The 17,124-nt window shown below is 43.2% G+C and overlaps 1 long non-coding RNA gene across 3 annotated transcripts in view; it reads right to left on the reverse strand.

Annotated features, from left to right (window-relative positions):
• Positions 1-10,448, reverse strand: part of LOC144304492 (uncharacterized) — a 41,566-nt gene extending 31,118 nt beyond the window's left edge. The window contains exons 1-3 of one of the 3 annotated variants that reach the window (XR_013371397.1): positions 7,080-10,448; positions 6,846-6,990; positions 1,233-3,201 (exon numbers count right to left, since the gene is read on the reverse strand). This is a non-coding gene — a long non-coding RNA (uncharacterized LOC144304492). Of the gene's footprint in view, positions 1-1,232; positions 3,202-5,057; positions 5,212-6,845; positions 6,991-7,079 lie in introns of those variants that run through there. The other 2 variants (XR_013371395.1, XR_013371396.1) reach the window with 2 other exon arrangements.
• Between the last annotated feature and the right edge of the window lie 6,676 nt (positions 10,449-17,124).

Consider the following 17,124-nt stretch of genomic DNA (forward strand, 5'->3'; position numbering starts at 1 on the left):
ATAGATAAATAAAATCTTTAAAATCTAAAAAAAAAAAAAAAAAAAAAGGAGCGCACAGAAGGCCGGGCAGCGGCTCCCTCCTGAGCCTGGGGACACGCGGGTGGCGATGGCAGGTGGTTTCCTGGAGCGCCGCGCTGGGAGGGAAGGCTTCCAGAAACAGCAGGGCAGAGGCTTTCCTACTAGTAAGTGTTTCCTGGGAGAATAAGGCTCAGGTAAAGTCTAACACTCCGAGTTTCGGCCTGTGAGTTCTAGATCCCCGAGCCCCGATACACATTTATTTCTGCCTCTACTTCCCCGGGTGCTGCTGCTTTTACAGAACCGAGTCACACCGGCAGTTTTGGACATTTCTGAGTGGGGAGAAGTTAATAGGGAAGTGAATTTGATGGGAACCCATTTGGCTTGATCTATAATTTGCAGGAATATGAGGCCATCTGCTTTATGTTCATGTTTACGTCAGTAAATTTGTCATTTTATGCCTTTCGTTTGCCTTATTTATGTAGCTGAAATGTCAGAGTTTTACTAATCACGATTAGGGAATATCGCCACCCAGGAAGATCGGGCCCTTGGTTGAAATGGAGCAGTAGCTTGCTTAGGGAATGGCTTGATAGGCTGGATTAAATTTGACCTGTTTATAGGATGTTGACCACGTAGAAATGCAAGGTTCCAGGGTCTGGCCGTCCTGACACTTTCTGGGGCAGCGTGACCAGCCGTCTCGTCTACTAGCTCAGCACAACTGTCCCATCCAGCTCTGCACCCTGCCATCCCGCCCCGAGGAACGTCCTTCTGTTCCAGGGGAAATTTCAAATAAAAATTCCACTTGAGTGTTTTTTTTTTTTTCCCTCTCAATAAATGCTTGTCCCACCCTGGACTAGTTGCCAAGCAATATTACGATTGTTTTACAGTCAGTGGGAAGTAAATCAACGGTACTTTTCCATTTGCAATATGCGCCTCCCTGAGAAAGGAGGTTGTTAGGCAACAGATGACGTACGGGAGGAGCAGGAAAAAGCCTTTATAGTTAAGAATTCACACCAAATACCACTCCAAATTCTATATTGAGTCAATGTTTTAAACTTTTGTTTTGAAATAATTTTAGATTCAAATACGGTTGCGAGAAGAGTACAGAGTTCCTGTGCGCCTCCCAGCTACGTGCCACCAACGATAGCATCTTACAAAACCCTAGCACGGCCACCAAAATCAGGAAATTGAAATCGGCACAAAATTACAAACTACAGACTTTATTAAGATGTCACCAGCTTTTACACGCACCTCCTTTTTTCTCTTTGCATTTTGTTTTTGCTGCACAAAAAATTCTGTAAAATTTCACCCCATGTATCGGTTTGTGTGACCTCCGCTGAAGTCAGGATAGAAAACCGTCCTGGCGCTCTCAAGAGTGTCTTTCAGTCCGAACTTTTGGGGTTTTTTTCTTGATACCTTTTATTTTTTTGACAAAATTTCCGTTTTTGCTTCTAGCTTCTTGTCATAGCTTTGTGTTTTACTGATTCCTATTTAAAATCACTGTCAGATAATCGCAACATTTGATATATCTTGTATTTCCTGTCGATTTTCTTTTCTCATTCAAACTGATATTTCTGGTTGCCAATATGACGAATCTTTTTGGAATATAGTCTGGGAATTTTAAGCCCTGTTATAAGACTTTCTCTGTTTATATCCCCTATTCCAGGATCTAACGGAGGCACTGAGGTTCAGGAGGCATGGCCCAGGCTCACCTTGCGGGCTGTGGCTTCAGTGCCGGGACGTCGGAACCTTGGCAGTGCTGCCCTGGTCTGCTCCGTCTGTGTGCTTCTCAGCGAATGACCAATCCGAGACCCCAGCAATATTCTGCACCACAGACGGGTTTTCGAGTGTTTTGCTTTGAGATGCTAATTGGTTTGGTGCCCAGGTCACTGGGAAATGTGCCCAGAACGCCATACACAGGGTCTCCTTCTGCAGCTGCCTCCCTCGTCCGGTGCACGACCTCCTCTTTCTACTTGGGTGGAGGTTGGATGCTTCATCTTCGCTGTCATCCACCTGGAGCAAGCAGGGGACGGTCAACAGGACTCCCAGTCTTGGCAGAGAGATGAAAGGGTGCGCTTCTTTGATGATGCTTCCTTAATTTAGGATGGGGATTAGCCATGAAGCTTAATCTCAGCTTCTGTAGCCTCAAGGGTCGGTGTGGAAGGAGGGGAAGGCCCTATCGCTCATGGATGGCCATTGGGGCGCTGACACAGGCCCCACAATGCGGGCTGGGAAGGGCGGTGTGGGCCTCCTAGGGTAGGGCAGAGACGGAAGGCAGCGCCCATCCGTGGTCCCTGTGGCACCCGTGGGCAACCAGCAAGGCACAGCTCTTATCTTCTTATCCCAGACCTGGGGGGGAGTCAGAGGAGTTGCAGGATCGCCCTTCACTCACCTTTGTATAAAGAGGCTGTGCTTTCTTGGGGCTTTAAAAAAATTCTCTTTGCCTTGGCGCTCCTGGTCCATGGGTTCGCCCATCAACTAGCCTAGGATTTGCAGGAGGCGAAACAAACAAAAACCCGAATTCACTTTCGGGTATTCCTCAAGTCATAAAACTTCTAGTTTGCCTTTTCTTTGCTTTTAGATTTCTCTGGTATTTATTTATTTTGTCCAGATTTTTAGCTATAATTGGTGGGAAGAATAAAGAAGAATGTACTAACTCTTTCTCTAGAATGGAGAGACCACCGCTTAATCAACTTGAAGCCCAGATATTTAGTCTAGGCTGATTTTCGGTTTTTCAGTATTTGCTAAATATGTTCTGAGTGCTATCAACTCTCCTGGAGAGTTATAAAGGAAGTCGAAGATTAGCCCCAGACCTCTATGACCATCAAACTGAGTCAAATTCAGTCAAAATATATGAAAACTTTCTGTTCGCCAGAGACATTTCTGAGCTAGGGTTAAACATCATAGTCTAGCTGGGGACATTGAAACACGTGATCCCATTACAAATGGGTAAATAATATATTATGAAATGTTTTAAAAGCTTACTGAAACACTGAATATTTTTCAGTGTTTTTTTAGTGAATATTCTTCAATATTCAATATTTTTCAGTGTATATCTCACTGAATATATTTCTCTTTTTTATTTCTTTTTTATTTTTTTTTATTTCTCTTTTTGTATATGTACAGTAGCACTACTGTCTTGTGATCATTGAGTTGGTTTTGGAAGGTAGGCAGGAGTTCGGTAGCCTGTTTGGGAGAGGAGACAAAGAACAAAGACGCCAATTTTCATACAAGAAGTCTTCCAAAGCCACACGACCAATGAAACCTATACAGACACATAACCATCAGATGTGGGAAAGGGAAAGGACAAAGAGTGGGAGAAATGAGGGGCAACGTGTTGTGATTTAGTTGCGGGGAGCAGCATGTTAGCTGCCAAGATCAGCCACAGACGAAGGCAAACCCTGTGCATTTGAGTCATGGGAGCAATGTGGGGAGAGCCACAGGACGGTCCTACAACAGGATGGGTGTGTGCTCCTATCTTGAGAATGGCTGCAAGCGAGGAGCTCCTTGTTAGTCGTCTGAATGTTAAAGGTGCTCCAGGAGGTACAACAGACTGTAGCTTACAAATGACAGGAGTTTCTTTCTCCAAGTTCTGGGGCCTCAAGTCCACGGAGATGGGGTGTCAACGTGGTTACTTCTGGTGAACTCCCTCTGCTGAGCTTCAGACTGTAGACTTCTCCCCGAACACTCACATGGGCGGAAAAAGTGTTAAAACGCTCCCCAGGGTCACTCACATAAGGGCGCTAATCCCACTCAAAAGGGTTCCACCCTCATGATCTAATCTCCTGAAGCTCTACCTCCTAATGTCACCATGCGGGAAGCTAACATTTTATTTTATTTTATTTATTTACTTATTTTTTTTAGGAAGTTAACATTTTAATATATGAACATTGGGGGGAGGGGGGCATAATATTCAGTCTGTTACAATAGGAAAGAGAAGTAGAGAGCTGCTAAAATTAAATGTCAGCATCGTCTCTGTATAATGCAGTGCTCACTAGTACAAAGGAATAAGGAAAAAGAAAAGAATGCTAAAGAAGGCCACGGAACCTGATTATTAAAATCACTCCTACAGAATGACTCTGAGGTGACAGGACCATCTGTTAATACCAGGAAGAGAAAATATGATTATAAAAATTCTTGATGAAGTATTGTTTCTTTTTTAATTTTTTTATTTTTTCCTTTTTAATTTTAAAAAAACAGCATTTATTTAATTTCTAAATGACTTGACTATTAAAATTAAAAAAATATTTATTTAATTTCTAAATGACTTGACTATTAAAATTAAAAAATCATTTACTTGATTTCTAAGTGACTTGACTATTAAAATTAAAAAATCATTTAATTTATTTAATTTCTAAGTGACTTGACTATTTCCCTTCAAAAAGCAACAATTTATTTTTGAAAATGTCATGCCAATTTTAGACTCTGATCATTTTTGATATTAGATCAATCGTAATGGAAGGAAGGGCAAAATCAACTTTTAAGAATTGCTTTCATACTACATTGACTTATATAATGAAATTAATTTTGAAATAGTTGAGTTATCTGATTTTAAAGAAACCACAGTATTAAGATTAAAGATGCGGAAAATTAAATTCCTCCTTAGTGTGATGACATGACTTACAATCTCTTCAGTAGGTAACAGCGATCAAACGAGTCCATTGAAATCACGCGTTGGTTTCTTAATATTTCATTAACTGATGGCATATTAGGAACCCTGACCCTATTAGGTTTAGGAAGGCCAAACCTGCTACTCCAAAGATGGGGAGACTGAAAATAGTAAGGCATAATTGTCTTACTTCCACCTGCCACCCAAAATGTCACAGAAAGACAGTGGGCCTTGGAAGGGAGAGGGCCTCTCTAGGGCTTTTGCAGGAACCTGTGCTCTGCTGAGGGCAGGGGGCCTGCGAGGCCATGGAACGGGCATGTTACGATGCGAGGGCATTTGGCCGTAGCCACGCTGACCAGACTCCAGACTCGTAGGGGCTTAAAGGCCAAGGAGATTATTTATTTATTTATTTATTTATTTATTTATTGAGATTATTTATTTTACGTCACAAGATGTCTAGAGGTAAATCCTCAAGGGTTGGCAGGACAGCTCACGAGTAGCCACAGGGATCACCTCCCATCTTCCGGCACGTTCCTGCCATCCTCTTGGTCTGAAGATGCCTGCTGAGTCTTTAATAACTGCATCCACTGTCAGAGAGAAGAGACTTTGAATTGCTTGTGAACAGAACCAAAGCACCCAGTTCTGTGGAGATGGAAAGGATCTTGCCACATGGTCGATTCAGCAAAAGCTGATCAAGAAGATGGGACTCCAATAAATGCGGGGCCCTGGAATCCTCAATGCGCTTTGCATTACAAGACTGAACTGAACGGCCGCGTCCCCGGGAATAGGCTTTATTTTCTTGGGCCTTTCCTCCCCCTTCTTCTGGCCCAACAACTGTTTAGACTAATCTCTTCTTTCAGTTGACTCATTACTCAGACATCTCCTCTCTTCTCGTAGTTTTAGTATCTGATTGCAGTTCACTATGAAATTTGCCTTCTGTCTAGCTCAGAAAGTTTGATTGCTTGTATCTCCCAGCTTTTGTAGTATTTTGTCTCTTTGTCTCTGTGTATTTGTGGCCTTAAACCTCTCTGTGTGGCTTTCTTAGGTTGCAGTTATGGCCTCTAGTAGCTCCAAGGTTCACATCTTTTCAGCTTCGCCAATGGAAATGACCCAACTCTTATTTTTTTTAAATTCTCTATCTGAAATATCCTAGAGAAAGAGTGTTGATGGGTCTAGGTCATTTGCTTACCTCAGAAAACATGGGTAGTGAGATTAATTCCACTGTGAAATTTGTGTGAGTGAATGTTCAATCATTTCCCTAAAGAAAGAGTAGGGGGCTGCTTTTTTTTTTTTTTTTTTAAGATTTATTTATTTGAGGGGAGAGAAAGAGAATTTTAAGAAGGCTCCATGTCCAGCAGGGAGCCCGATTCAGGGCCTGATCTCACAACCTGAGATCATGACCTGAACTGAAATCAAGACTCGGATGCTTAATTGACTGAACCATCCAGGTGCCCCAGAGTAGGGGGTTTCTTAGAAGAATAGGGAGAAGAAGTCCTGATAGGATGAAAATTACCATATAGGTTCTATTTATTTACCTTTCCATGCTTAAAAATGCTACACAATAACTTTTTTTAAAGATTTATTTGTTTAGAGAAAGCATGCACGTGCATGCACAGGTGGGCGCGGGGCAGAGGGAAGGAACCTCTAGTGGCCTCTGCACTGAGCCTAGAGCCTGACACGGGGCTCGAGCTCATGACCCTGGGTCATGGCCCAAGCTGCAACCAAGAGTTGGACACTTAGCCACTTGGGCCACCCAGGCGCCCTTACCCAATACGTTTTTGTGGTATGGTCTGGAGTTCTTTTAAGCAGTTCATAAATTATTTAAAATTTCAAAAGAGAATCCTCCTTTCCCCTTTTTCTACAGGTTTTTATTTAAATTGCAATTAGGTAGCACACAGGGCCATATTACTTCCAGGTGTAGAATTTGGCGAGTCAACACTGACATGCAACACCCAGTGCTCATCACCACAGCGCGCTCCGTGATGCCTGTCGCCCACGCAAGCCGTCCCCACACACCTCCCCCTGGTAACCATCAGCTTGTTCTCCTTAGGGGAAAGCCTGTTTCTTGGTGGGCATCTCTATTTTTCTCTCCTATGATCATTTCTTTGCTTGTTTGTTTTTTAGTTCCACATGTGAGTGAAATCACGTGGTATTTGTGTTTCTCTGACTTAGAGAAACCCTCTTTTCTCTCTCTCTCTTTTTAAACCCTCTTTTCTCTTACATCAGATTGCAGGTTGTCTGCTGCCGAGCACAGCTGAGTTGAAAGATAATAGGAACGCATTTGGTCTAACCGACGGCGAACACAAGTATCAAGCAGTGTGCGTATCTTCTCAGGTGCTGTTCTTCTAGAGTGGACTCCAAGACTTCTAATGAGAAAAGAAAAACTATTAAACATATTTTACACTGACGAAAATTGTGAGGTAAAATACTACCTTCTGTCCAACAAATACTGAACCTGAATACGCCCGTTAGAACCTTCTACGTTCATTACCACACTCTACCAAGAGTTATGGTTCCAGTTGGACAGTCACATTTGGGACCGGGACTGTAATTTAGCAAAACATACTCCCACTTAGATTCAGTTCAATCTCATTATCTCTGAGAACAGGGCGTCATTGCAGTTTGACTGAGCAAGTGATGTCTGGTGGCTTCCAGCCCAGGTGGGCAGTTAGTAATAAAGGCGGTGACTTGCTGTTGGAAGCATAAGTGAAAGGTAGGCCAGATGCAGAAGAACAGTAGCGCCTTTGTCTAAAGGCAATAAGAGCCTCGAGCTGCGTAAGATGATCGTTAACACCGCTTCTACGTCTGTTACATCACTTCACTCTTGCATTGCCAGGGAGGCATTAATTATCCTCTTCATTTTAAGAAGAGAATTGTTACCAGAGATATTCACAGAACTTGTTCAAGTTCTCCAGACAGTAAGGTCTTCCGACCCTAGTTCAGCTCCATTTTTACATCACCACCCGTCCTTTGGACACAAGGGGAGATGTTCCAGGTCAGTTCTATAACAACGACGTGGAGGGACTTTACTTAAGATGCAACATGTTCATCTTTACGACAAAATCAGAAGATGGTGATTCATTCGTTCCTTCTACAGTGAATGTATTACAGCTTTATGTCCAGCGATTTGAACGATGCGCAATACACACAGTGGGTAAGATGAGAGAGGTCTGTGACAGACGGACAAACGAACGAGCACAGAGTCAAGCAGGCATCACGCTCCACTCCTGACACAGTGACCTGTTGAAGACCTGGCTTCAAAACCCTTACGAATTAGGAGGAGACACAGACACATCCATAAGCAAGTGCCACGCAAGGTGAGGGATACAAGGTACAGGACATACTAGATGTTTCGAGAGCATCTAAGTAGTGGAGAGGCTGACAACTCTCCAGCTCCGGGTGTGAGGCCGGCCCTGGAGGACTGACAGGACGCTTGCCACAGGGAGAGGGAGAGAAGGCCTCAAGCTCAGAGGTGAAGGTGTGAGGACACGTGAGGCTGGGTTGGCAAGACGTGAGGCTGGGTGTCCCTGGCAGCACATGCAGGCCACCTTCTGCACCCCAGGCTGGTACCCGGGGGGCACTGGGAGGGCCTCCTGAAGCAGCGGGGCCGCAGGGCAGATGTTTTTTGGTGTCTGGCTTGTGAGAGAATGAATTCCGAGCCTGAGCAGAGGTGATGGGGTGCACACGGATTCTGGGGAGGCCAGGCCCCAGGTGCCAGGGTGTGAGTCTGAGAGCTCAGAGAAAAGCCATACATGCAAAATTATATATGCAAGCAAACCTTTATTTGTAAGTAGAAAAAGGATCACGAGAGAGGCCTAACTTTCAAAGAACGACAAATGTCACAAAATTCATAAAATCCAGCAAAGTCGCCAACTCTATGAATTCCTTTCCTGACACAGCTCTGATGCACACACGTTAACATCTTACAGATATTATATGTAGTGGGTGTAGACCCTTCTGGATGTGTGCTCTTCAGTATCTTCTCATGACTGCAATTTCATAATAGTATTTTCTGTGGAAAGACGTGGAGGAAATTAAGAACGTTTCCATCACAGCCGATCAATCCTTTTTTAAATTGATAGTCGGGAGGCAAAAGAATTGTGGCCTTCCACGTAGTCGTAACTGCTGCTGATAGCACTGCTGCGGATTGTGCCCTAAAGACGGGAATTCTGATCAACTTTATTTCAAGCATTTTTTTTTCTTTTATCAAATTAAGGAAGAAAAAAATGTGGCAGGTTTATAATCCTTGTGTGTGCCACCCTATGAATCATAGTTCTAACCCCAAATAACTTCTGTTTGGATTAGGCATTTACGGGAACCAAATAGTCTCGTAGATTTAGGTTCGAAAATTAGAATAATTTCATGTACATCAGCTTCTGGTTCTGTGCGTGTTACACCACACTGCTCTGCATTCTGGCAGTCGTAGGTGCCACAGGACACCTGCTCGGGGGGGACAGGGCCTCTGGCCTTCCTGCTGGGGCACCAGGTGTGTGGGCCTAGTGGGTGGAAGGAGCCCCTGGGAGCCATGCCCACAGCACGGAGGCCGCAGTCACTCGCAGCGGCGATGGCACAGCAGCTGATGGATCCCAGTGAAGCACGACCCCAAGTATCGGCAATGCAACTGCCTCTTTGCTGGATTCCAAACAAGCTCCGTGGGCGCCCTGGCACTGCTCAGCATGGGTGGGCGTGCGTGTGACGAGGGGAAATCACTGTGGGCACAGCCATCCTCACTGACGGCGAGGACACCTTTGGAAGAATTAGAACCTATGAATGATGAGCCCCTCCCAGGATGCTGGAAGAAAGAGGCCCCCGAGCTCACACTGCATTCCTGGGGAGCCCACCTCTGGGAACTGCTTGGATATGAAGAATGAGACAGGCAGGACTCATGGGAGGCCCGTGGATTTTCCTGGCTTGTAATCCTGGTTTGATGATAGTAGGATACACAGGAAAAAGTAGGTGAGCCAGTTTTCCAGATTGGGTGGCCCCTCATCCTGGGATAAAGTCCCTCTTAGCACTGAAAATCCCTCATCCTAGAGATACCTCCCCTGGAGGTGAAAATCTTATTTTTTGGGTGAGGAAGTTAGGGAGACAATAGCGACCTGAGAAGGAATCCAAAAAAAGGCCCTACGGAGAGAGAAAAATTGCTGTTCGTGTTAAATGAAGGTAGCAGAGCCTGTCTGCCTCCATACTTGTTGCTATTTTTACCTCTGGCTACTGATGTTTGCATATTACTGTCATGGACCCTCCTTTGTGGGGTCCCTCCAGGTGACCCCGAGGTGCGGTGTACTCGCAAGCGTCAGCAGTCTGTCCTTGACTTGCCCAGGTATCAGTTGCGCTTCATGTTGAGATGCTGTCCCCGGGAATAAATGAGGGTCCCCCCAGTGAGGACAGAGGCTGTGCACTTGGAGCTGGTCCTGGCGTGAGCATCAGCCACCATCACTTGTGTTTGGCAGGAAGTCGGAAAGCAGGAGTCCTGAGAGGCTTCAGGGGCAGGGACCGGCCCCCGGTGCACCTGTCGCAGGTGTGGGTCCAAGGGAGCTAGAGGAGATCTGGGCCTCTGTGGGGTGCGACGCCCATGGGCTCCTCTGGCTTGTCTGGAGGTGGGAGCCAGGGAAGGCCAGGGGCCAGACAGCGAGGCCAGGTCCTGGCCACTCAGAGTGGTGGCAGCCGGGGTGTCGTGGGACTCGTGGGCCGCTGGTGGTGGACACGGCTGGTCGGGGTTCCCTCGACACCCCTGGCGTGGCCTTTGGCTGAGTGTGGTCAGTCTTCTGCTCGCTGATTAGCCTTGGGACCATTCTGGCTGTGTTTTCCAAGAATTTCCAACAATTTCCATAGTGACGATAGCAGTCATAATGATGATGATGATGTCAGCGTGACGTGGACAGCAGCGAGACCTGAAGGCTCAGCGACTTTGTTATTTTGAGGGCGGGACACGTTCAGCTGCATCAGGAAGGCAGTTGATGGAGGCACAGTCCTTGGCACCACGTGCGGAGGGTACCGGGGTCGGCCTGGGGGACGGGCTGCTGACGCACAGACACTGAATCCCACGATGTCTCCCTCCTGGAACAGGAAGGATGGGCTACCCTTGAGTTTCTCAAGGTTGCCTGTGGGTCGTCACAAAAACTCACACGAGGAGAAGGACTCATTTTGAGAAGTGAGGCTGCTTCAGGATGCAAACGGGTGCTCCCAGGAAGGAGGCCGTGGGGTTCAGTGGGGCCTCCCAATCTCTCCACTGAGGCTGCAGCTTCCCTGGACTTAAAACTTGACTCAGCACATGCAGGCCACGTCCGTGCTGTCCAGTGATTGTCCCTGAGCCAAAGTTACCTTGTGAGGCTCCCAGTGTACCTGGAACTGTCGGAAGCGACACGATGGACACGGGGAGCAGGTCTCTGAGAGCTCTGCAGACGTGCAGAGGCCTTCACATCCAGACCTGCGGTCTGCGGCCCACAGCCACCACGGCCACCGTGGCCAGGGAGCCGCCCACACGCCCTCCAGGCCGGGCCTGCTGTCCCGGGTGAGTAAGATCCCAGGTTACCCGAGGTCAGGCCGTCGGGACACCTGAGCCACAGCAGGAGTCAGTGTCCCGTGGCTTTGGGGAGAGCAGGAGACCTGACACGTCCCGCTCGGGTTCCCTGCGACAGAAGAGCCCGCGTGGGCTCTAAACCCCAGGGCAGCTCAGAGGAGCCTTACGGGGAGAAGGGAACAAAAAAACAGCTGGCTTTTTTTTGCAGGAGAAAAAGACACATGCCTGAGTTATTCTTGAATTAACTGTAAGTTGTGTCTGTTTAATTAGTCGGTATTTATTTTCTTCTTTTAACATGTCCCACATTTTAGCCTGTTAAGAACTCATAAAAACCTAGCCTTCGACATTTAAATATCCAATCAGAGGTTTAAAGAGGAGTGAAATTAAATTGCAACGTAAGAGGAGAGGAAGAAAATGATAAACTACGAACATACTGTTGTATTTTCTTCATAAGTATCTAATTATTTAAAAATAAAAATAAATTACTTTATTATTTTGTTGTTTGCTTCCAATTGCAATTGTCAACTGGCTCTATTACCGTTCTGTTTAAACCATAGCATTGATATACTAGAACAGTAAGTAATGAGTAAAAATCTATCAGGCTGTTTTGATTCATAAATAATTCTTGAACTCTGGACATTCATAGAAGTCTATGTAAAAATTTCTTTTTTTTAAATTTTTGATAATATCAATTGGAAAAATGAGATTATATTTAGAGAATCCTGAATTTCTATGCCTTTGAATACATGATTCTGAGTAATAGAAGTAACAAAGGTCAGAGTAAATATAGCCTCATTAAAACCATATAAACCACTACAGTACATACAATAATAAATTTGTTTTTCCTTAGAGCATGTTAAATGTTACTTTATATTCTAACTTCTGAACTTTCAGTTTTAATTTTCATACACTAGAGATCATTACTTTCACTCAAATAGTAACTTTAATATCTCAATGTTTCAGCTTAAGATAATAAAGATTTTTCTTTGCAGTCAACGTTCTAAGGCTAATTTTATTCTATGTGTGATTTTTTATTAAGTCATTTATGTCATCTATTTTATTATTATCTCTGATACACTTTTTTTTTAAAGATTTTATTTATTTATTCATGAGAGACACAGAGAGGCAGAGACACAGGCAGAGGGAGAAGCAGGCTCCATGCCGGAAGCCAACGTGGGACTCGATCATGGGACTCCAGGACCATGCTCTGGACCAAAGGCAAGCACTAAACTGCTGAGCCACTCAGGGATCTCTGACTCAATGACATTTAATGCATGTTCATTTTTCATTCTTTCAGTTATTTATTTATTATTCAGGATACATTCCTAAAGTTTTGTTAGCCCGTAGAGCCAAGTCTCAACCCCAAGTAGGCTTTTCTTTTTTCATTCCCCCCCCCGCCCTTTTTTTTCCAGCATCACTCAAGTATTTAGCTTGCATGTAGTTATTTCCCCCCTGGCTCTTCTATAGAAAGGGTAGCACCTTCTACAACACCTTAGTTTTTATTTCTCTGAAATACATATAAATTATTACTGGATAATTGGAAGCTAGTGATAAGCATTGATATTCCTAGGTGTTTCTCAATAGTGAATTGGGCCTAGGATTCTCTTTCTATTCCCTTCCTAAATGTTATTTGAGAATGTTTTGGTTCTTTTCATGTTGTCAGTCAGTTTAACACAGTCTTATGTGGATAATTGATTTAATTGATGAGTAAAACTCATCATTCTTCAATCCCAAATGGGATCTTCATGAAAGTTATGCCAAGATTTATGGGATCTTAAGTCTTCTTCAGAATATACTTCCATTGTGATATTATCTTTTTTACCTTCCCAACCATTTCTACCACCTCATTCCCGTTTTTTTGGGGGGTGGGCTCTGAAATTGATGAATTTCCACCTTGTAGATTCCTCAAAACTCTTAGATCCTCCTTTGCAAGTCTCTGGATGGAGAATGAAGTCTCTACCTTAGCTCTTCAAATGTCCTCTGATCTGTATGTCATCTACTCTGCACTTCTGAAAGCCTTCATGGCTTTAGTTCTGGAAGCTCCACCCTCTCTTCTGAACTACTTCACTCTTGTGTGCAGTTTTTCCATTTCTAATCAGTGTTAAACTCAAGGTTAGGGCCATGCTATCCATGAAGCCATGTGCCTTAATATATTAGCAGAAACTAGAATTACTAGTTGTCAGCATGCTCTGATGACAGACCTATTTGTCTTTTCTATGACAAACTGTTTTCCCCTGAAGGAGGAAGTATCCACATCTTGTTTTTAAAGCTCATGCCAACTCAAATCATTCAATCTTTCTTCAACAAACATTTTTGAGCTCCTTCTTTATTCAGGTCCTGTGTTTGGTGATCAGGTCTTAACATGAAAACCAAACGAAACAAAATACAGTCCCTAATCACAAAGTTTTCTCAATCCAATTCATTAATTTGTCTTCTAGGTGAGAGTGTTCTAGAAGCAATCATAGTTGCCACATTTAGAAGACATGAACCCAGAAAGCTTCAGGAGATATTTGAATGGAGTCGCTTTAGTTTGGTGACGTAGTGAAAGGTCATTTCAGGACATCTTGTGCAAATACACGGCAGGGTGAGAGGCCACGCTTCTTAAAAGGGTCTGTAAATCACTCAGTGAGCTGAAGGGAAAGGTATGTTTGAAAAGTGTTAGGAAATATCAAAATGAGATGTTTATAGAAGCTGAACACGGAGGACAGAAGGCAATAATGTACTTGGAAGGAATTTACTTGAAGAATTACCATATATATTTTTGCTTTTGTACTTACTCTACTTCATTCATCTTTGCCAAAAATCGCATCCCCTGTCTCATTCCTCTTCCACAGTCTGATAACCTAATTTACCCTGTAGAAGTCCTGACTGGAAATGGCTAATGTGTTCTCTCTTCAAGTACCAATTACTGCATAGTTGTAGCTCCTGGAAACGTCCATGTTTTAGCACATTCACAAAATGTACACCCGAGGGTGAAATTTTAGCCACTTAGCTAAGTGTGTATGAGAAATTGTTTTAAGCATTAGGTTTTTGCCAGCCCGGGAAATAGTTTCTGCTTCCTATTTCTGTCAGTTTCACGCCTGAAAACATAACATATACTTGAAGGTTGCAGCCAATTTGTAACAAGATTTATTCATCCCACCCTCGTAGACCAAGACTTCGATGATCAGTTGTGAAACTTAGAAGGTCCATATTACTTATAGATTTAATAAAAATAGATTTAATAAAATGTTATGATGTTTAGTTGAATTTATGTATATTTGATAGTTTGTATCTTCTAAGGATTTGGTCCCTTTTGCCTAAGTTATTGAATTTGTAGTTACAGTTATTTATAGTGCTTTACTATGTTTTTAATGTCTATGTACTTTGTAGTCCTGATACCTCCCTTTCTTACCTCATATCGTCATTTGTGTTTTCTTTCCTTATTTTTTTACTAGCCTGGCTAGAAATTTGTCAATTTTATCTTTTCAAAGAAAGTTTTTAGATTCTTTGATATTTCCTATTCTTTCGTTCTTTATACAGTGGTAATAATAGTTCTTTGACACTAGAAAGACTAATACTCAAGAATTTAAGGGTGTGAGTCAAATGTGTTCATGCTCTCAAATGAAGTATGCAGTAAGGATCATGTGTATGTACATAATCACACATGAGAATGCATGAGAGTAGAGTCGCCAATGCATGCACTTAACTTACTATAGACTGCAGCACTTTGTCTGGTTTAATCCACATTCAATTTTTAATTTGTTCATTTATTCTTTTGTTCTGCAATTATTTACGGAAAACCTACCATGGCCCTGACACCTGCGATGGTCTGGGACTGTGCAGCAAACAAGGAGCCAATCCATGAACACATGAAGCCTAAATCAGAGTATGAGATATAAACTATAAACTAAAAAGTAAACGTCAGATAATAACAAGTGGTGTGAGAAAACAAAAGGAAGAACGTCAACAGGTGGTGCTGGGGGAGGGCTATTATATATCGGCTGGTACTGGGAGGTCTTTTGAGACTATGTGAGCTGAAGAAGAAAAATTGAGCCACGTAGACCAATGGATAAGAATACCTCGGGAGGAGGAAACTGAAGTGAAGAAAGCCTTGTGTGTTTAAGGAACAGCAGAGTGGTAGCTCTAAAAAATGTACTAACATTTATGAAGATGAAAGAGGAATAATTAACAAAAAACATCATAACAGAGTAAATCCATCGTGGAAGCCCAAGCTCTTAGAATTCAGTACCCATTCTGTACTTACTCTAGAGACAAGAAAGCTGTTAAAACTCTGGCCTCTGCCGGATACAGAGCTGGATGTTGAGGTCAAGCTAGTAGGAACCCTAGTCTCACCATCTACGTCGTCTCCTTCCATTATCCATGATGGACTAAACAGTTATCTCAAAAGTAGGACCATTTGGAAGTCCTGGTTCCTGCAGAGAGACTTTCACTTTGCTTTTCCTTTTACTCTAGCTGTTTGGTCATCCTCAGATTCTCACATGCATACACATTACTATACACAATCGTGCACGCAAAACTAAGTGAGAAAGACAGCATGTGAGGATACCTCCCTTCCAAAAAGTAATTTTTGCAACATGTAATTATTGGAATATATCCTGTCTTTAGAATATTACTCTTAAATAAGTGGTGACACCATAACAGTTAATTGAAAAGGAACCCACTTCCTCTGAGATAGTGTAGAAATGCATTGCTTACAAAAACTTCAGAATACGTATTCAAATTAGGTGAGCAATATAATTTTCAAGTCAATGATGTAAGCATATCTTTAATGTCATGTCTTAATTCCTAAGTAACATTTTATTTTTTTAAAGATTTTATCTACATCTTCATGAGGGACACAGAGAGAGGCAGAGACAGGAAGAAGCAGGCTCCCCGCAAGGAGCTCGACTTGGGACTCAATGCTGGGACCCCAGGATCATGCCCTGAGCAGAAGGCAGACACAAACGCTGAGCCACCCAGGTGTCCCTCTAAGTAACATTTTAATATCTAAATATTTTTTTAAAAAAGGAAAGACAACAAGTAATAATTGGTCAGTGAGTTTTGCAATTGTTTATAAGTTTACAGCAATTGAAAATTTGATAAAAAGACATGAATTTTCCCTCTTGTTGAATTCTATTTAAACCAAAAATACAAAGGGTGGCTCAGTCGGTTAGGCGTCTGCCTTCAGCTCAGGTCCTGATCCTGAGTCCTGGGAGAGAAACCCGTTGAGGGCTCCTTGCTCAGCAGGGAGTGTGCTTCTCCCTTTCCCTCTGCCGGACGCTCCCCCTGCTTGTGCTCACTCTCTGTCAAAAAATCAATAAAATCTTAACGAAAAAATAAGCCAGAAATACAATAACTTGGTAATACTACATAAATGGGATGACACAATGCTCTGCTTTCTCTGTCTACAGGCAATTTAATTTGACTGCAAAGAACAGTCAAGCGTAGATTCTTTCACTGGTATTTCTTAGAATGGGCTACTTTGCAGAGTAAAGAATAGTCCAGAAGTCTGCCCCACTTTCCTGAGCCCTGTATCTCAGTCTTAGTCTTTGGTGGTGAAGCATGTTTTGCCCCCAGTGGATATTTCTTCTAGTAGATGGTTTACTGAGGGCCCACCATTGTACACGGACCACTGCACTGCATACTAAGAACATCTCTAATTTCCAGGAGCTTATAGTCTAGTGTCTGATAACAGGAAGACAGTTGCTCAGTGGCATATATACGGACAGGTGTAGTACGTTGGACCAATAAAATAATTATGTGTTTTTTCCTTTTAGATAACTAGTGGAGGTGTTGATTCCATACGTTTCCATCTTTGGATCTGTAGAAGGATTATTACTGAGAAGAAAAGGAAATGTAAAATACAAAAATGTTTTCATGTTTTCTGGCCATGGTTTGCTTTGCCCTAATCTAGACGTTGATTTCTGACAGGAAGACAACGTGCCCAGTCTGTGAATTCTCTAGTGGCAGTGGCATCACGAATCTTTACAACTTC

The sequence above is a fragment of the Canis aureus genome, chromosome 34 (genome assembly GCF_053574225.1).
Source record: "Canis aureus isolate CA01 chromosome 34, VMU_Caureus_v.1.0, whole genome shotgun sequence".
NCBI lineage: Eukaryota > Metazoa > Chordata > Mammalia > Carnivora > Canidae > Canis > Canis aureus.